We start from the raw sequence: 21,416 nt of genomic DNA, 5'->3' as shown, positions 1-21,416 counted from the left end.
CCCCGCCCCCTGCCCCTTCTTCCAAAGGCCATAACCTTTCCTTTTTTTCCAGCCAAAGCTCTCTGTTCAGCCAGGCCGGTTTTCTTCCCTGCCGGCTTGTCTTTCAGCACATGGGGACGGCCTGCTCCTGCAACTTTAAGATTTCCTTCTTGAAGAATGTCCAGCCTTCCTGGACTCCTTTGCTCTTCAGGTCCGCCTCCCAAGGGACTCTGTGAACCAGTCTCCTAAACAGGCCAATGTCTGCCCTCCGGAAGTCCAAGGTAGCAGTTCTGCTGACTCTCTCCTTACTTCTCCAAGAATCAAAAACTCTATCATTTTGTGATCGCCATGCGCAAGACAGCCTCCAACCGTCACATCACCCACAAGTCCTTCTCTGTTCACAAACAAGAGGTCCAGCAGGGTGCCTTCCCTGGTTGGCTCACTCCCCAGCTGTGTCAGGAAGTTATAATCTTCCACACACTCCAGGAACCCCCTCCTCGACTGTTTCCTCTCTGCTGTATTATATTTCCAGCACACATCTGGTAAGTTGAAGTCCCCCCATGAGAACAAGGACTAGCGATCGTGGAAATTCTCCCAGCTGCTTATAGAATATTTTGTCTGCCTCTTCATCCTGCTTGCGTGGTCTATAACAGACTCCCACCATGATATCTACCTTGTTGGCCTTCCCCCTGATTCTTACCCATAAACACTCAACCCTATCGTCACCATCATTAAGCTCTAGACAATCAGAACGCTCCCTAACATACAGATCTACCCTCCCGCCTCTCCTTCCTTGCCTATCCCTTCTGAAAAGTATATAGCCATCCATTGCAGCACTCCAGTTACATGAATCATCCCACCATGTTTCCGTGACAGCAACTATATCATAGTTTTCCTGCTGCACAATGGCTTCCAGCTCCTCCTGTTTGTTGCCCATGCTGCGTGCATTGGTGTCGATGGACTTCAGCTGAGCTATTATTCCTGTCATCTTTTTGCAGGAAGAAGCCCTAATTCCTATGTGACCATTCTCAGGTGCTTCCGTGGTTTCTAACACATCCATAACCCTTGTGTCTTTGCTGCAAAATGGATCTCCATCCCCTACCTCCACTGAGATGGCAGACCGAAGGACCTCGCTAGCACACCGTCCCTCAAACATTGGCGTGCCCCCGCCAGGCTTATTTCTAGCGAGCCTGGCTTTATCCCTTTCCCCCTTCAAATCTAGTTTAAAGCTCTTTCAATGAGTCCTGCTAACTCCTGTGCCAAGATCCTTTTCCCCCTTTGAGAAGGCCTGGTGTTGTGTAGACCGACCCATGATCAAAAACCCCAAAATTCTACCGGTGACACCAGGCTCGGAGCCAAGTATTGTTCTGCTGGCTCTTCCTGTTTCTTCCCTCATCATTCCCTGCAACTGGAAGGATAGAGGAGAACACTACTTGTGCTCCTGATCCCTTAACCAGTCGTCCCAAGGCCCTGAAGTCTCTTTTGATTGCCCTCGGATTTCTTGTTGCAACTTCATCACTGTCTACATGAAAAATCATTATCTTACTATATTATATTGTACGATCATATATAATAATATATGATATTATTTTCTTGTTTCATAGTATAGCTACAATTGATAACATTCTTCTGTTTTTAAACTTTTTTCATGACTACAAGTGAAATTTCAGCTATTTGGATTTTAAGTGTTAGTAGGATAAACCTTCAAATGAAAGGAAAGCAATCCTACAGTAGAGGAGCTCCAAGTCCTAATGTAAAAAGTGCTCAAACTAAATTTAAAGTTTGAGTTTCACTAGGTCCAAAACACTATAGAGAAAAATGTGGGCTCCAGAGCTCAGCCAGTCTTAAAGAGAATTTCTTCTAAGGTGACACCTAAAATTCAACCGCTTGGAAAAGTATACTAAGTCTGTGAAATGCAGTGACAAGGACAAATACACAAAACTGCATTAGTTTTTTAAAATTTGCTGAGCTTAACCCCTGGACTGAAGAACTTAGAACTTTTAAAGTTTTATCATAAAACAAATCCACATATTTTAAATGCAAGGTTTAGATGATTCCAAACGTAGCTATATACATAAGGTCTCGTTTGACTCAGTCTTCAGTGAGGTGCTACACACTGTGGCAGCTAATTAATTGCCCTTGATTAATTATCTCCTGGCTGTGGATCAAACTATTAAGGTTTAGCTGAGGTGTAGCTGAGGCTGGGGTCTAATCTCAAGTGAAATATATGGCTTTGTCAGAGAAAGAAGGGGGCCCCTGGGTGGCATGAGCTCTCAAAATGAGTCTACAGGACAGAGAGGAACTTGACTGTGGTGAGAATTCAGGTGTGGGAAAAGAAAACACAATATTCGTACCCTCTGGCACTTGAAAATGACAAAATAAACACTTTTCCCTTCACCCGAATAGTTTAAAAGGAAAAGGAAATTAAATTCCCCCTGTTCTGCTAAAAACTACTAACACAATAAAACGAGTGCAATAATCCAGCAGAAAAGAAATACGCTGAAGAAACTTGCAAGCACACCTTAAAGGAGCAGTCCTACCACGGACGAGCAGTCCCTGCCTTTCTGAGAACGGACATTTACTGACAGGAACAGCAAGATGGAGAGAAAGGTCCTACAGATGGGAGGTCCTTCAGTGGCACAGATTAAAATATCACCTGATAAAAAAGAGAGAAATTCTAGCCCTTGGGGAGCTCATTATGAGTTTTATAGATATTTCAGTTTGTGTGAAAACTGCCCATTGGAGATGAAGACTGTGAAACTCATGGGATATGTAAAGACAAACTCTAAGGTAGTTTTGAAGACTGGTATAATTATGCTCCAATAAGATACTAATAACAATAGAGGAGTACGAGACAGTTCTTTGGAGGCAAAATTTGGGTTGTTAGGAGCCCTAGAGACCTCTAAGTGACGTGCTCTGAAATATTCAGCTTCAGTGTGTAACTTGAAAATAGATGCATAGGAAAATTATATAAATGTACTAAGAATAAAGGAAATGTTTGGTGCAGATGGCACCTATTCAGGAAAATATGGTTTGACCTAAACCAAAACAGGGCAAGGCTTCTGCTACTAAAAGTTAAGGGTTATAGTTTTTAAACTAAAGACTAGAGAAAGCCAACTGGCACACAAAAGCATATAGTTCAGGATGACACATACTTAGGGGTGGGAATGTTATTAAATCCTCTGTATTCTTAGAAAAAAGGACAGGAAGAGGTATTAATAAAGTCCAGGAAGGAACCAGACAAACAGTTTCTACATGTGAAGTGTATGAAGCAGATCACGTAAAACAGTCAGCCAGAAAAAAAACAAACAGATATCTGTGTCTCTACAGATACGTAAAAAGTGTAAAAATGCTGAGGCTGATTGCCCTGGTTTTCAGCTGGGAATCTGACCTAATTTAGGCATCTGAAAAGTCTGATGAAAGAAAGTAACTGTTGGAAATGGTATGGCCGGGGCACACACTGATATAGCCCTGCCAAAATAGGCCGTGTCACTGCGCTGTTATATTGCAGGAAGCTTTGTGTCACATCCAGTAAACAATTCAGCTGCATCAACAAATGAGACAGTATTTCCATGGGCTGAAGGCTGTAACTGCAGGACTGTATCATCAATCACATAACGAGGATGGTAAATGTGGCAGTGATGTGCTTGGGATAGAAAAACAGCTGTGCGAGCAAACAATACGGAAAAACCAAAACCCTTCAAGTACCCCTAAACAAACTGGGCAAATGCGCCGAGGTGTGATGTGTGTGCTCAGGCACCACAAGTGTGACTCCTCCTGGAAATCACCCATTCAAGACCCAGAGGGGATCTCCTCACAAGACAAGGAGAAGCAGCTCTTGACTCAGGCCTCTGTCATCCTGAGCCTCCGCAGCAGCAGGAGCACCGACCTGGGGTCTCTTGCTCCCCCATCAGGACACCCAAGAGCTTTGGCTTGTAGCCTGTCACAAATACATTTCTACAACTTCAGCTGCTTAATTAAAAAAAAAATATTCTATGTCTACGTGTGAGGTTTGACCCGACCTGTGTTTAGTGGATATGTCTAAGGAGACAGAGGTTCTCCTTTGCTTTTTTTTCTGGACCCTTAAAGTGCTCGGCTGGAAGATACACACCAGGTTGTCCCAGACGTTGCTTTGGGCAGCGCTGGACAATCGCAAAGCCCAGCAGAGAGGGGAGCCTGCTGGTGAGCCTGGCCCGTTGCTACACAGATATAGAATTAGGTCTTGGAGAAAACCAAAGGAAATTCTGATATCACTGAAGAATGCCTTTTGTTCTTAAAAATACCTTCTCCTTTCCTCACAAGAGCAGCTGCTCTGACTGAAGGTAGAGAGAGCCCTTAGTTGGTACTCCAAGTGTTGTTGGTACCAAACCACATGCCATTCTCTGCTGTGGAGGTCGGCTAGCCAGGGGCAGCCTCTGCCCATGCTATCAGGCTTCTTCAGCAGGGCGATGGCAGGCAGGCTGCCTACTTACCAGGGTCCTGGCTGCTGACCCATGCTTGGGAGCCGGCGGGGAGAAGTCAGCTAGCACAAACCAAATCTGCACCAGGAAGCCTTCTTGTGAGCTAACGGTGCAGAGAAGCACATTCCAGTGACCAAAAACTTTCCCTGGAGCTGATTAATCTATTAGCATCGATGTAACGTAAAAATACAACTTGTTGGCCCCAAAGAAATGCATAATACATGGAAATATCTGATGAGAAATGAGACTTGGTAGAAAATGGCAAGCTTGTAACCTGGGCTCTCGTGAGGGCTTCCCTATCGAAAGGTTTTGGTTCCCCTTTTCACTCTCTTGTAGTGCCATAGATTTCGAAGGAGAATTGCCACTGGGAGCTCCTTCACTGGCAGGCACCTGATGCTTTGGCAGTGGCTGAAATGTGATCGCTGCCCCCACAGCAGCTACCTCCTCTTCCGAAACCCTAAGGATGCCCTCAGCTTCCTGGGAGTAGAGACGGGACAGTGCTTTTGAAAACACAACCCGCCCCCCTGCCCGCTGTGAAGAATGATCAGCACCAAATACTTTCTCGCTTCTCTTTCTGAGAATAGCAGAGGTCATTTAATTTTTGCTACTACCTAGTTCCCAGCTCTGTTTCAGGACCCATGGCTCGTGCTTGCTCACGGGAAGTTCAGGGGCTCGGGGCCATCTCAGGGTTCTCCACAGACCTGCCAAGCCTATGCTCTCCCCAGCCCTGCTGGAATCACCTGGGGCCGGGGCACGGTTTCTGCACGTGCGCGTGGTGGCCAGCCTGCCTCTCCGTTCGGCATCAGCCAGGCAGTGGAGAGGCCCGGCGGGGCATGCGAGATGGAGTCACCGATGCCTGTGATAGTCACTTAGCATTACAGCCCGCGGGGGGTTTAATGTGGTTTGGCAAGCAAATGATGGAAAAAGCCAGTGTTTTGAAACTCATTCAGGGAACTGAAGGAAACAGGTCCAAGTCTTTTTTATTTTAACATCTCAGCAAGTCTTTTATAAAAACATAAAGGCAATGTAAATTCCAGGAGGGCAGCTTTAGTATCCTTTCTTTTTCTGTGTGTGTTTCTCTGTCTCTTGCTCTGTTGCATTGTCATACACATATACAGAGAGGGAGAGAGGAAGAAAAGGAAAGCAGAGTTTTAAGCTTTAAAATAAAGCTGTTTTCTTAGGATTGGGGTTTAGTAAAGGTTGTGCATTATATTTTCATAAAAGAGCCTGGAAAGGCAGAATAAATTCTCGCAACCCTTTCCAGCACGATCCATCTAGCCATGCAGGTAAGCAAAGCCATAGTGCTCTAACATCTCAGATACCAAAGATAAGAGTGCAGTGATAAAAGACGTTTCATCACATGATGTGGGGAAAGTTTTGCACAAGTTAGAACTAGCTGCTCAGTGCAGGTTCCTCTTTCAATTCTCTGAAACACACACACAAAAAAACACATTTCAAAAGTGGTTTCCTCAGTTCAAACCTCCCACCACTCCCACACCATCTCTATAGATGTTACCTCTAAGACGTATTATAAACTATACATAAAAGTTAGTTGTGTTTGCACTGCATAGACTGATAGTTTTTAGAGCATTCTGTCACATCATATTATAAACTACCCTGCACAAAAAACCGAGGCTTGTTATTTAGTTTTGTTTACCTGTTTCTTTAATGTAAAAGAAACCTATCCTTTTTTACCAAGACTAGTAGAAAGAGGACACCTAGCAATTCATCAGCCAAAACCTATCCTTTCTTTTTAAAGGTTATACAATCACAACAGGAAATATTTTGAAATGGTCACACTAATCACAAGACAGACTACTTTTTAGGATGAACATGTGTTTATACTAGTCTCCTATTTTTAGGTCACATCACATGCCAACTCCTTGCCATTGCCATTTGTATTTTAATTATAGATGAAATAATAACTTTTGCAGTCTTCAAGAATAATAAGATCATACTTCATTCTTGCTTTGTTCTTACTTGCTATACTCAAATTCATAATCTGACAGAAGCAAAGAGTGAGAACTAGCTAGTTTACATTTAATTAAATGTCTAGCTTTTGTTTTCCTCATAGTTATTGCCCTTTTTTTCTTGTTTCTTTAAGCACCTGCAGCAAAACAATATTTGGGAAAGATGCTAATTCTGGCCTAAGTCCTTAAAAGGAATTAGGCATCCAAATATTTTTAAGGAATCAGTCCTTAGCAGTAGCATTCCTGACTGGTTTCTATGCACCTTTCTGCAAAAGCAAAAGCAAGCTTGTCTCCAGCTGCCAAAACTGTCAATGAAAAAGTAGCAATGATACTTTGACCATGAGATCAGTATGTCAGTGAGCTCTCTGCAATGGCACGATAACCAAAACACTATGACTTTCTAGATTAGAGTAAGGATCCACCTTATTGAACATGCCTGTGTAAAAGGATGGCTCTGGCACTCCAAGAGCACTTCCAAAGTGCTGGGATGAAGTGGGCTGAGGACAACATCCACAACGAACTTCCTCATTATCACTCCTGCAGAAAGCCATGTCAATAAGGAGATGAAAATGTTATTGACTTCCGTGTATCTCTTCGTGAAAAAGCCTCCTTGCAATAACAAGAGGTAGATGACTAAGAAGCAGGACTTTTCTGAGAGTTGACAAGACTGTAGGTGTATCCTTGAGGTTGATAATCAGATCGTCTTCAATTCCAGTGGTCTCTCTTTCACTTGTTCGATGCGTTTTAAAAAGCCACTTTCCTACTCTGATTTTTCTTTTTTTTATAATACTAATATATTTGCACTGCTCAGTTACCTCACTGATGATGGTTTAAGAAATATTAGTGTCTTGCTTTGTAAACGCTCCAAGTGTTAGAAGGAGAACAAGTGGCTTTTGAAATTGCTGGCACAGCACCTGCTTTTATCTAACTGAAGAAGCAATCTGTAAAAACCATACTTGCATGCTTACTCTAAGAACTTTTGCTGTAGTATGCTACCCGTTTACTTAGAAGATTTTCCATTCTTTTCTAGAATGCCCCAAGAAGTTAGATATGTTCTGTATCCAGTTTTACAGAAAGTACTCATCCAATTAATTAAAATTAATTTACGGGAATCAGTGGACTTGTTCTCATGGTTTATAACTACGTTTTTCCTAGACAAGGCATCAAGATCTCTTACGCTATAATCTTTGCAATTCTTTCAATGACTTCTTAAAACAATGCAGTAAGCTTGATGAAATCATTCAAAAGTTATGACAGAAAGCTCTTGAATGAGTGAGTTTTTATGCCATCTTTTTGACTGTCCAGTTCGAGCAATATTCAAGGGACTCATTTGTCAAAACTGTGTTCAGATATTTTTCTTTTTAAATTGAACACTTCCTTCTACCTTAAATTGTGATACCCAAATAATGAGACTTCCCAAATCAATTATCAAAATAGGAAATTCTTTCTTTACAGGTAGTGGGTTTTTTCTGCCTACATTATAATAATGCAATAATATCCCAAGGGGAAAAATCTCCACAACCTGCAAGGTACAATAGGATTTTCTGGCTCTGAAATGACTGAATACCTCATATCACAAAAGACAGGGTATGACTTTGTACACTGGATTTCTGATGTCTTGTTCTTGTCATTAGTAAAGCTCGAGAAAGCCACAGTTCAGCTGAAAACCAGTTAAAAGATTTTCTTTAGAAACTGGGTGTAAAAAGAAATTGCGGTTAGTTTTGCTCAATCACAAAAAAAGATAGAGACACAGGAAAGCAACAAGTACCTAGAAGCAGTTACTACAGAATGCAAGTCCACAGAGAGAGCCTAGAGCACCCACCATCCACGCCTCCTCTACCCCAGCTTGTAGAAACATAAGTAGACAGAGGCACCTGCCTGCCCAGGAGTCTCCGTGGCCCCAGCTGAGATGTCCCATACCTCGTTGGCTCACAATTAGGCATTTTAGAATGAGATCCAGAAAACCAGGACACCGAGCAGCAACAAGCTAGACAACAGGAAACGCCTTGGTCCCTGAGAAAGCTGCAGCTCTCGACACTTTGCTGAGGGTTTCAAGGAGACCTTTAGCTACAACCATGTATTACGACTGAAATGTCTCCTGGAGTGAGATGCTTGCATCAGTCTTATCTCACAAAAAATTGAAGGATCCAAACAACAACAGCACTGTTCACATTTCCCAAATATCACTCAATGGGGATGTGGGAGATATGAATTCACTTCTCTCTTCAGAGTGATGAGATTTGAATCTACACCTCCCACTAAGCAATAAAATTTTCTATTAGTCACTTCGTATAAAACATATAAATTACATGGAAATAGGAACTGCAGTTTGGATGTCTTCTCCTCTCAGGTACTGACCAAAACACTACAGTCTTTTTTTTTCTCACCCATGGACTTTATATCCCAGTTGCACCGTGCAAACTGGAACAAATTCAGGTGCAAGAGAAAAGATAAGTGATAGATAAATAAATTTAACATGGTGGTTAATGCATTTCTGCAAGAATGGTTGGTTCCAAACAGATTAAGTAAACATCCCTAGTCTGTAGAGAGAGTGCTCTAAGCATCCACAGGATTAAAGGCACATGGCATTGCCACCTTTCTTCTGATTGTATCCCATGCAGGATCTACTCCAGCAAGTCTCCAGTAAATGCTTTGACTATTTATGGTATATTGGGTCCTCAAAATGATACAGCGCAAGGAACAGTCTTTCCTCACTCCACAGCTGTGGATCATTTCAGGCCTTCAGTCTGAGCTGGATGTTAGGATATACGTGCTTCTGAGCACTTAGTGACTGGGCTTCACAGTTTTGATATTGGGCACCCTTAGCAAAAGCTGAGCAGTGGAAGACCTCAATCTTGAGTTTTAGCACTTACAGTGACGATAAGAGTATTTAGGCGCCTAAAGCCTTTTTTCAATGCTAGCGTTAAGGTCGGATATTGGAAATTCCACCTATGAAGAAATCTTTTCTCCTTTAGGGTGAGTTTGGGGGTGAATGCCAACAAGTAGGTCAGGCATATGAACACGCAGAGGCCTGATGTTGGGCATATAATGTGATCCACAAATGCACATTTGCCTTGCTCTGCCTTCTGGGATTGTGCCCCTTTTGCTGAGGTCCTTTACATTTCTCCCCCCCACCCCCAGGCTGGGATGGGAGAAGAACAATATAAAGATCCTATACTTACACTGGCTACATTTACCTCTTCAGAGGGGCAATTACACAGGGAGATACCTAGGAAGCTTTTCCACTACTTGAAGGCCAGAGAAAAGGACTTCAGTAAAAATGAGAGTTGGGCTCATGGAGTTACAACGTGGGGCAGGTTGGCCTCAGAGCAGAGACTAACCTAATGCTTTTTTAACAGAACTAGGCTCACGGGACATAAATGGAGTAGTTTACATACACCTCCTCACCCCAGCACAAGACCTCAGCTATCTCTTGCAACATCCTGTCATCGCTGGTATGACTAACTCCTGTCGGTGGGTATGTGGATGCACCACTGTGAAGGACAGGGTTGAGGAAAGTAGCAGATGATCAAGTCATTTTTAGTGTTGTGTGGCGGCAGATAGCAAGCAATCCTGATACTTCCGATGCAATGTGTGATGTAGGCTTGTCAAAATAAAACACTATTAGAAGGATGAATGAGAAGACCATAAGATTCTCGGTGGTAAAAGCCTGACAAAACCGCACTCCTATCAAACTGTTGTCACCTCTTCAACCCACTTTTCTGATGAGAAGCTACCTGAAAATTTGCTTGGCTTTCATACTCCCAGTTGGTTGGGAAGATGCATAGATCAACTTATTCATAGAGTGTAAACAAAGAAGAAAAGCACAAGTATCTAAGAGATTGTATATTAAAGAGTTAAGAGGAAGGGAGGAGAAATAAGGAAGTAGTGGTTGAAACAATCTGCTTTTAAGCGTACAAAAAGTTAAAAAAGACTTGATAACATTTTAAACAGAGTATATAAACAACACAGAAAAGTCCCAAACTAGGTGGTTTTTTCCTAGGTGGTGGGGGTGTTCAGAACTAGTGGACACTATAATGGGAACTTCAGAAATGGAAACTCTGGACTTTTAGCCAAAGAACAAGCACACATTTCTCACCAACCCAGACTAAAACATGAAGTGAAGTAACTATTTGTAATAATGAGAAGAGAGGTTGGTTTCCAAACCCTTCCAGTGTACAGTAGCACCATTTTTTTCTACCCAGTTATTTAATTTGAGATCTATTAGATCAAAAGTATATAAAACAGAGCAAGTGCAGTAAAGTACTTTACCTTGGGGTTTGCCACTAAGGACAGCTGGACTGTCAGTGTCAAAAAGACAAATACAAACTGATTTGCAAAGAACATTTACATACTCTATAATTCTGATCTAAGAATGCTATGCTGGCTTTTTAAAAATTATACTATATTTGGCTGTCTCTCCACTGGGGAAATACTCTTGTCATTTGTCATCATTGACAGTAGTGATTCAGCAGCAGTACAATCTTTGTAGCCCTAACATAGGAAAAAAAGTTCTAACACTAAAGTCAATGTGTGTTCAAAAAAGTGCTGTCATTTTCAACTGTCTGTACGTAGGGCATTGCCAAAATCTATGGCACCGTGTTTCACCAGTGTGAGTGGTTGTAGAAAAGGACTTAGATTAGGGATGGTTTAGGATTAATTTATTTCATAAGTGAAATAAATGTGAATAAGATTAATATAAAATAAAGAAATAGATAAAATTGAAAATATTTCATCTTGATCTTCAGAGCTATTTAGTATTTTAATTAGTGCAAGCTTAACTTTCTGCTTCTATATAATCCCATTTAACACGTGTGCATGAAGCAATAAGACAGCACGTAACAGTCTAAGCTTTTTATTGACCAGCATCACTGCAAGTTGTCTATCTTCACTGCCTTTGACAGCTACACATCAAGAGAATTAAGCTTTGGCTCAGATCTTGAAAAAGGAAATAAGCACCCACAAGATAGTCTCTACAGCACATTTCTCCTCCTCTGGAGGAGAGCATTGAAGCATTAATGTTGACACAGAAAGCGCAGACTGAATCTATTTCAGGGAAGGCTTGGATGTTTGACTTCTTCCCAGAAGAAGAACACAATGGCACTGGGCTGCAGAAATAGAAGGCAAGAGCCAGGACTCTGTGGACCACCGTGGGGATAACGTGCACCGAGATGCTGTTCCAGGCAATGCTTTCTATGAGCCAGTCAATAAATACTGTTCACAGAAACAACGTAGGCTGTTTGGATTTAAAAATGAAAGACTCTGGTTTTTCAGTACACCTTCTTACCTGACAAAGGAGGCTTGTGGGTGGGCATGTGGCCTCATCCGTAGGGGAAGGTTGTGATGTGGGAGAATCCAGAAGGGTGTGTGGGAGTCCTGGGTGACTGTCAGCCAGAGCAGGCATCAAACACTTCCACTTGTTCACTTTATCATGAATTTAGAAGCAAGAATACAAACTGCTCAAAATGCCTCTCACCCATCCCTTTTTCAGCCTGGGATCAAAGCGATAAAATTGTAGCTCAGAATAAATGGCAGAGTATTTAATGTGGTTACAAAAACCGGTCTGCAAATCCTACACCAAATCCTGCTTGACTCAACACATGACAGACCCAATTTATGAATGGGGCAAGACCCAGTGAATACATTTACCTTCCACTGAAGGCAACAGGAAGCAAGAACATTTAGCATTCGTCTCTCTTGGGCCTGCAGCTGGACACAAAAATATCTTTGATATAGAAGCGTAACTTTATTTCTAATGCCTGGCACATTTTGAATTTCTGGCCAGTCCTTTGTGAACAAACGCCTACTTATTAATTTCTTTTTTTCAGATTTACTAGAAAAGTCTAAGCTGATGATATATGGAAGGTGATAACTTTTTTCTTTGCTAAGACAGGTGGGGGTAGAGGAGCATTTACAGCTCCTGTAGCACGTTAATCTGAACCATGAAATTGTTGGCAATGGCAAGCTGCAACACTACGGGTTTTATTTCAAACATGAGGAAGTCAAATCCTCAGGTGCCCCCACGCTCTTTAGAAGTAGGCAAAGATGTTTCTGACCAACTATCTTCCCTTCAACACTCATGACTACACTAGTCCCAGAGACAAGTTAGAACAGCCAGAAGAGTAGGCATAACCAAAGGAGCCGATATTTCTGTAGTACAGTTTGTCTCTCTCTGCTCTCCTACGGCTAACTGGCACAGGAATAATATTTCTACGTGCTGGTGTTCCCTGAATAACAAAGTGATCCCCAGGCACTGCTGTGTGAGACTTCAAAGTTCATTTCTGCAGTACTGCAACAGCAAAAACTGGGAGGTGCTGAGAATCTACCCCACTCAGTGCAAACAGAAAAATTCAAGCCGAGGGTAGACCAACCATCTATGTTATTGATATCCAGATCAGTTATGATCTCTGCCTCTCTCATGTGGGGGTAATCATGTACTCATGAAAGACAGCCCACAAACATTAGCAGGAACAGACATGTGAGTTGAGCAAACCTATCAGCCTACTATAACATATAAAACTGCGCCATGTCCTGTTAGTTTTTCTGAGAAGTGTTGTTGATGGAAAACTTTTCATTTAAAAAGCTGGAAAAAAGCTTTCACAAGTATATATGATTTAAAATCTCAAACATTTAACATACGCTGAACCTGAAACATCTTGGTGATGGGTTTGTGAGGCTATTTTATCCACCAAGACCAGAATTTAAGGTTATGTATCTACACAGCAGAGAATTGCTGAGATCACGAAAGGCAGACACCTAGCAGGAACTTCATTCTCCATCCTCTTAGAGGTGTTAACGATATCTTTATGCCCCATGGGAGAAATGTATGACTGAGAAAGCATATCTTCATGTGAACGAATGGGTTCCAGATATTTTCTTTGACAAGCAGGTAGAGATTTAGGTCATGAATTAGGCTGATAAAGAGATGTTATATGCAGTGTGCAAAGCAGCATTTAGTTCAACTTAAGGGCTTAATCTTGCTCCTGCTTAACTCAGTCTCACATTCTTGTGCTAGCAGCCAACTTCTGTTAGCTGCAATCATGGATAAGCTGCAAACTTTTTGACTAACTATGTATTTGTAACGACCACGACAGCTCTGATCAGTGCACTGATTATTTAAGCACTGTGTAACTGAGATCATTAGCTTTGCAGAGACCTCGGATTGAGGAGAGGGGAAGGTGTCCCTCATGAAAATGTCTTGTTTTTTCCTTCTTTGTCAAAATACTTACAATGCTTATATACCTCAGGAAAGCTACTGCTCTAGCAGCCTGGACTAATAAACAGCTGAAAAGCCTGAGAGCCAGAATTTATCAGCAGGTTTCCCTGGTTGCTTTGCAGTTTAATGATCCTACTAGTGAAAAGCTGGAGGTCAATAAGCTGAAGAGAGCCAATCAACCCAGCTGCCAAGAAACTTCACAAGTCAGCTGGCTGGAAAATGGACAAGTTTAACCCTGCCCATTTCCATTTGATCTTTGTTGGAACCAATGCCCTCCCAGCAATCTTCCAAAGGCAAAATACCCCATCAGAAAGGTTTAGGCTTTTTTCTCCTCATTGTTCAATGAGTGACACTATGCCCTATGTACAGTGCACTGTTCAAACTCTTGTCCTCAATACCAAATAAATAATTTATTTGTGGGCATTTTTGTGGCATCCAGTGTAGCACCAAAGTGCTTCAAAAAGGCCTGCAAATTTCTTCTTTGCAGCCTTCCTCTAATATAAAGATTATTTAACTCCATATTTCAAACAGGAAAGTGAGGAATGGAGGCCCTGAGTTGCCTAGGACCTGACTTTTAAGAGCATGTGGCGTTACATAAAATGTTACTGTTTCAAAGCCACATTTCTATTGACTATATCTGGATCTATGAGTAGTCAATTCTTCTGCAAGTCAGACCCAGGCCACACACATAGGTCATCTGGAGGAGGCTATGGATGAGCCTTGGAAACATAAAAACTTGGAAAAAAAATCTTAGTGAGTCTCACAGAACATTCTCTCTCTCTCAGGAAAACTACTGGGAGACCTGAGCCTTGAACCTCTTTGTGAAGGTTCCTTTTATGAAAATTCCCTGTTGCCTTTTCTTTCTGGGGACTGAATATGATTTGCTATAATCTTTTAAGATGGTTGATAGAAGAGAAACACTTCCCTTCCCTGTCTAAATGATAGAGTAGCGGTTAAGGTCAGGAAATAGATGCCTCAAGTTGCCTCCCAAGTCTGACCATGGAACTTATTATCTGAGCAGGAGATTGCTTTAACCACAAAGCTGCTGGTACCGCCCATATTTCACATCAAAGATGCGCAATAAAAAATTATATATACGACAACTCAGGGAAAGACAGAAACACCATGCAGGAGAGCAAGAGATTCTCTAGCCCAATGACAGGGGCAGTCATCAACTGTAAGGTAGTGGACATGGCCTGGTATCTACCCTTCAGATTGGCCTTTTCCGTGTGGGAAAAACAGTGACTACTTAATGTGAAATAGTGTCTTTGAAGACGAGACTAGAGATGACGTCTTTTGCCTTCTAGCTGAACAATATTTCAGGCATCTGCTCCTCTTTTGTCCAATGACCACTGCTTGCTCTTCCAACTTCAACTGGCCAGGTGCAAATCAGCCCAGACTGTGGTAGCTAGCATACTATCTAGCTAGCAAGGAAGGAGGTGGATACTTTCCAAAGAGTGTTGAACGTGCATGCTCTTTCCCCTAGAAGAGTGCTCTAGAGGAGGAGTTACACTAGTTCCTACTCCTCTCCTTGACTGGGTTTGAAAAGAAAGTGCTTGTATTTCTAAAGAAGAAACATAGTCTTACTGATATGCTTCAAGCATGCTTCTTACTGGCACTAGGCCAGCTCTCTCAGTCCTGTCAAAATCCAATTGCTCTATAATTGCAAATGCATATCTGCTCTATACTTGTCCTTAAGTCTGCTATCTTATGTTATGAGAAGCAACTACTAGGGTATAATTCCCTATTATACAGTCAGAGGCTGTACAAGAATTGTCCACACTTGGAGCTGAAGCTCTGAAGTTCCTCCCCAGCTCCATTTCAGGCACTTTTCATGTATCTTTTTCTTATGGAGGTGCCCTTTTCTCAGCATCACACAAGACTTTTAGGCAGCATCAGTGGCAGAATCTCATTTCCCTGGACATCACTCACTCACTAAAACCACAAGGCTACTTTGCCTTTTCCTGTAGTCCTACCTCTCAGTCAGCATGTGTCCTCCAGCAGCAAGTAGATGAGAGCTGATCAAGGAGACAGGCAACAGTCTCCCTCTGAATAGGCTGTTGATTGATTTTTTTGTGCTGAAGTATTATTCTTCTGTAATATTTACACTTAGGAGACTGAGGACTATGCAACATGCACAAGGGAGATGTTACTACATGAAGGGTATGTCAACATTAGTAAATTAAATGCTGTCAGAACCTGGGCTTAGGCCATGAAATTCAGTTCCTTGGGCTGTTACAGTTCTGGCACAGTTTTGTTTCACACCAACTAATGCTCCCTCAAACAACTCTGGGCCCCACACAACCATCTTGTGTAGTTTAGGAGTTAGCACAGACCAAAGACCATTCCCAAAAAGGAGTTTGGATGTGGCCATCATGATTCAGAGGCTGAGAACAGATGTGTCAAATAAGCTAAAGACCAGTGAATGACTGGTCCCAGCAAATGGATGTAGTGCAAAATTACTGTTGGGTAAAAAAGTATTTTCCGTCTATACCACTAGAGGGTGCGGACAAACCTACTTTGCCTTGAAGATTCATTTTTAGGTTACTGATACCTGGATATTTCAGGTTTTTCTCCAGAGTATTTGAGGAAAAGAGCTGAAAGGATCACGCCTTGCTGCCTCTACAAACCCACTTACATCATCTGTAGCATGTAACCCAAAGACTGTCTTTCTCCCGTTAACCGCTGTCCAGAGACCGCCCTCTGTCCTCGTCTACCTTGATTTCATACTACCAGTTTTCCTCTTCTCTTTTTCTTTCTTTCCCTCACCATTTCTGTTCCTGCTTATCCACAGCTTCCTACCCTAACCTCTCACCACCCCCTGTGCTTCAGGAGGATTTCCCTTTGATCCCTGCACTGCTTGACTGTCACAAGGTGAAGTAACAAAAGTACAAAAGGCTTACTCTCCCACCCTTCAGCTGCTGAACCATTGTAGCCCAGAGGTGGGGTCTACTCAATGTACCCAGGATCCTGGGAGAATAGAATTTAAATTGGGCATGATTTAGAAAATCTCAAAGACTGGTCATATTTTTGAGAAGTTGTGGGGGAAAAAAAAAGAAAGAAAAAGTCTTTACAAGACAATTCCTTTCTTTGTGCTTATCCACCCACTCAAAGCAGAGGCTTGTGTTCCTGAATATTCCCTTATTGCCTCAGCAATTGCCTCATACAGCTAAACTCTGTGTGTAACATCCTGCCAAAGAAAATGCAAAACTTTTCATCTTAAATGTTGATCAGACTTACAGGCAGCTCCCTAAGGAATTTGTCTCGCCGTGGTCACTGCTGATGTTTCCGTGCTGCAGCAGATCAGATTTCCTCTATGAGTAAGAGCTGCAGAAAGGACCAAAGAAAAAATCTTTTAAGAATCAGTTGTTACCAAAAAAAATTTTTTAAAAGAAGCATATCTAAAGATAATGCTGAACAATGACAAGCACTGATAATACTGCCTTTCATAGCTTTAAAACACAGTTCACTAGCTGTAAAACATACCTGTGCAGGATTATTAAAGATGCATAATGTCCCCATCTGAAGATGAAGAGAAGATAAAAGAGCACATACTTTTTGGTGACTTGATATTTTCCCTTCTTATTTTTGCAGATCTGAATCAGGTGCAGTGTATCTGGTAGTAAGTAACCCTAACTGCTTCATCATGACCGTACCGGTGAGTAATTTCTATTGTTATTTCAAGACTTAATCAGCAGTTGGGAGAACGAGGATGTGAGGGTAAAATTATTTTAATTCACCAGCTGCTGAGACTGAATTCTTCATGAAATAGTGTGAAAATGTGACAAAAATGTGCAGCTCTTGATGAACAAGCTTATAGATGCCTTCCCCCAGCCTGAACAACGCTTGGGCCCTCATCAGTCTGTGCGCAAAAAGGCAGAATCTCTCTGTTGCGATATATAATGAGAGCTAAAATCCAGCATTTTAAAAAATTGAGCTGTTGCATGAAGCGTGTACAGATCTCCCTCTCTTTCTCTGTCTGAGTATTTAGCTTTAGTTAAATACTCAACAACACCGAAAAATAAGACTACCAATGGAAAATTTCAGTAAGGACGGAAGGCTTCCGATCAAAAATATATGAAAAGAGACCAGATCAAACTGACATTACCAGCTTCAAAGGATGTAGAAAATGAACCCTGTGGGATATTTCTCATTGATTACCACCTAAATTTAGACAAAAAATGGATTATATTACCCATTTGAAACCAATTTTAAAATAACAACCCTAACTCTCAGGCTAAGAGTCCCTCTCAGGTTTCCTGCATATAAATAGTAAGCCCAGGAGGAGCACCAACTTGACCTTCCCATTGAGAGCTGACAGTAAGAGTAAACAAGCCCAAACTACAGTCCCAAAGACATTTACTTATGAAATGAATTCATTTCATCCAGGAATTTTTGAGGCAGTAGTCAAGGGCCAAACACTCCTGTTTTTATAAAGTCATTTTCAGAGGAGAGCTCCATTTTCAAGCTCATTTTGCACGCGGTGAAAAACATGAGAACAGTGTCAATAAATATACCTGATACGAAAAACATCCTTCTGTCCATTTGGAGGCTTTGCAAACATTAGTTGTCAGCAGTGAAGCCCCCTGGACTTCTGCTTCAAAACAACTTTTTATCTGGAAACTATGCAAATATGAAGTAAAGTTGTAGGGCAGCAATACGTGTGCAAAACACCACCACATCTTTTAAACACATTGAGAAATAGTCTTGGTGTCTCTTCAGTTTTGAGCAGGACAGAGGGAGTCCACCACAGGATAACTTCTTGAGGCTGGGCTGTGGGCTGCTGGGTTTCTCCCCTCTAGCCACTCAACCAGAACACAGCAGTTACTGGGGGAGACCACATTTACCATACAAAGAATGGCTTTTTTAGGATTTGTTTCTTTTTCATCCTATTATGCTGCTACATATAACGTATGCCTCCCTCTGACAGAAAGCTGAGGAGTACACCCTTTTCCCACACCAAAGAAAGATACTCATGCTGAAAGGGCGCACTGGAGGAAACATTTTAAATCACCTAAGCTGGCCTTTGCTGCACTTACAGTCATCAGTGAGAGCAAAATTGTCTGCACAGGCAGATGCATCTGAGTTGAACCCAAACCCACCCTGAAAGACAGAAGGTGAATACACATTTTCAATAAATGGAGCTGCAGGGATGCTAAAAACTGAAGGCAGAAGCAGTGGGTAAGCTGCTGGTTGGCGACAGGGGAGACCTGGGTTCAGTTTTCTCTTCCCACGCAAAGCTGCTGAGTACTTTCCCTTGAGCTGTGCCTATGCAGTAACTGGGAAATGTGACTGCAGGATGGGTAGGCACACCTCAGCCAGCTTTCATCTAGCAAGCTGTGGCATAGGCTGCAAGTATTTAGCAGCTAAGGCCATACAGAGCTGTAAGGACCAGCAAATTGCTTAGCATCGATACTCAAACTGAGAAGACTAAGGCTGATGCAAATGCTTCTATCCGTGCCACAGCCTCCTCCCTAGCAGAATGGTGACATGCTCTCTGGCTGCATCTAAACCGACGTACAGCTGTTTGCAAGGGAAGACCTGGGATTCTTGATCAGATCACCTGCACTGGGGAGCTGCGAAAACCAGGGCACAAGTCTGTCGTCAACTGGGATTCATCCCCATCTGTAGATGACAGTGACAAAACTTCTGTGGCTCATAGAGTCTTTTATGGGTGAAATTCATTACAGAGGTCCAAGTGTTACCGTAGTAGCGATATCACAAGTAAGGTGGCGGTGATTTAGGAATGAAGTCCAAACACTGATGGGACTTACGTGTCTGAATCAAACGAATGCTTTTGAAAACCCTAGCTAGATTCTCCCAACCACTATGTATAAAATCCAGAAAGTGTTTATACTAAACACTGAGCATAGTCAAGGAGCCAATGTCCAAACATTAAAACTGATTACAAGCAAAGACTTAAAAAAAAGCAAATGCCAAAAACCTGAATCTTCAGTGTATGACTTTACCCAGGGATCCTCACAACGTACAATTTCACTTTCTGTAGGGCGACCTGGTGACAGCACATTATCACAATAACTGTCCTACAGATGGCTATTTTATGCTTGTTTCTGAACTATTAAAAAAACCTTCACGCAAATAGTGTCTCTCCCTGTCCATTAAGAGACAACAAATGCAGTATGCAAGAGTGCACTGAGTTACGAGACTTCCTTCTGGTGCCCGTCTGTCTGAGTTCAGTTTTTATGCATCAAAAGACCCCGATGAAATTATATCATTTTATGATATGGTTCCACAGTCACTTCTGTGTGTATGTTTGGTTGCTGCAAGCCTCAGGAACAGTCTCAGGATGACTACAATATGTGACTCTGCAATAGCTAAAGATAGATATAGGTCCAGATTTACAAATAAAACTGGTCCAAAATTATCTGTTTTTTTTTCTCCCCCAATACGTAGAAGCTCATTCTTCCTCTTTTTAAAAATACCAGTGAAGACACGCTATGATTTTTACTACTCTCCTTACTAAAGCAAACTGTACACCTGAGAACCCCTTATTTTGATAGTGGTTTGTGCAGAGTGAACTCCTTAAAACTGGCGGTAAGAATTTTCTTTCTCTTACTGCAGTATTTGCTGACTTCTGACTATGTGTAACATAACTTCTTCATTACCATTGCTCTATTATTAACCTATACAGTTCTTTCTTTATTTCTTCAGCTCACAGTCATCTGGCACAAAGACACACATGTACTTCTTGGATTGCAATGAACTTTGTTCTCCCTTCGGATGTAAATAATAGGAGGGAGAACAGATCAGTCTTGACTGAGTCTGACTCCACTGAAAAACAATTTTCAATAAACAATCAAGAAGTGAAAAGCTGTACTCCTTACCTGGTCTGGGATGTACAGTGCACCTTGAAAGCCTCTTAAATGACAGAGAAGAATTGGAAATAGTTGAAAGTTTGTACTCATCCAACCACAGGGCTCAGGAAATGACCGTGTATTTTGCAACGATTAACTCCTTCCTCACTTCTAATGTCTTCGCTTTTTCAAGTACAGTAAAAAAATCCATCTTACCCTTCCACTGCAGTTTGGTAACTAATGCCATGCCCTACACATGATTTCTCTTTCACACTAAGAATATGCAGGTGGCCAGAGGAGATGACTCTGATCACCTCCATGGAAGAGAGAATTTGCAGCGTCTTCTGCATAATTGTGATCAAGTACATTTTACTGTTGAGTGAAGCTTATGTGATGAAGTGTAGAAATGACTAAGTAATGGCTTGAGTGCCTAACTCTCATTTTTAGAAGAGGCTTAGAGCAATATTCTCAACATGACTTCAGTGTTGCGGTGCCCAACAGAGCACGGAAAAAAAAGTTATTTAAAGGAGCAGCATCCATTGCAGTCTGGACAGCCATTTGATGTACATATAGTGTAGGATACTTTTATGCACAGGGGGTCTCTAGGTGAAAGTCAGGCACGCTGGAACATCAGGAGTTAGGTCCTCTGCACATAAAAATCCTTCTGCCCCTAAAAGCCTGTTTCCCTTGGCTGAACGTACCTGTTTGACTGAAAGGCATTTCTGAGCCTGAGCACTATATAAAACCATTAGCCTGAAAGCTAGTAAAGGCTAACAACAGCACAGGCAGGAGCGCAGGCTGCCTTTGGGGAGCTGGCACCTCCACGCTGAACCCAAGGTGGCACCCGGGCTCTCTGCATGGAGGTGCAGGGGGGATCAGCACCCCAAAGTGTATTCCCCCCACCAAAACAGCAGGCTGAAAAAGAAAACACTTTCAAGAATGCAGACTGTAACACCGAAGACAGACCTGTGTTTTG

General features: G+C 42.1%; 1 protein-coding gene across 1 annotated transcript in view; it reads right to left on the bottom strand.

Moving 5' to 3' along the window:
* P2RY8 (purinergic receptor P2Y, G-protein coupled, 8) overlaps positions 1 to 20,512 on the bottom strand; it is a 35,549-nt gene extending 15,037 nt beyond the window's left edge. The window contains exons 1-2 of the mRNA XM_009572143.1: positions 20,471 to 20,512; positions 16,866 to 16,952 (exon numbers count right to left, since the gene is read on the bottom strand). The gene's annotated coding sequence lies outside the window, so the exon portion shown is untranslated. The remainder of the gene's footprint in view (positions 1 to 16,865; positions 16,953 to 20,470) is intronic.
* Between the last annotated feature and the right edge of the window lie 904 nt (positions 20,513 to 21,416).

The sequence above is a fragment of the Fulmarus glacialis genome, unplaced genomic scaffold (genome assembly GCF_000690835.1).
Source record: "Fulmarus glacialis isolate BGI_N327 unplaced genomic scaffold, ASM69083v1 scaffold18922, whole genome shotgun sequence".
Lineage (NCBI taxonomy): Eukaryota > Metazoa > Chordata > Aves > Procellariiformes > Procellariidae > Fulmarus > Fulmarus glacialis.
This window is presented reverse-complemented; position numbering and strand designations above follow the sequence as displayed.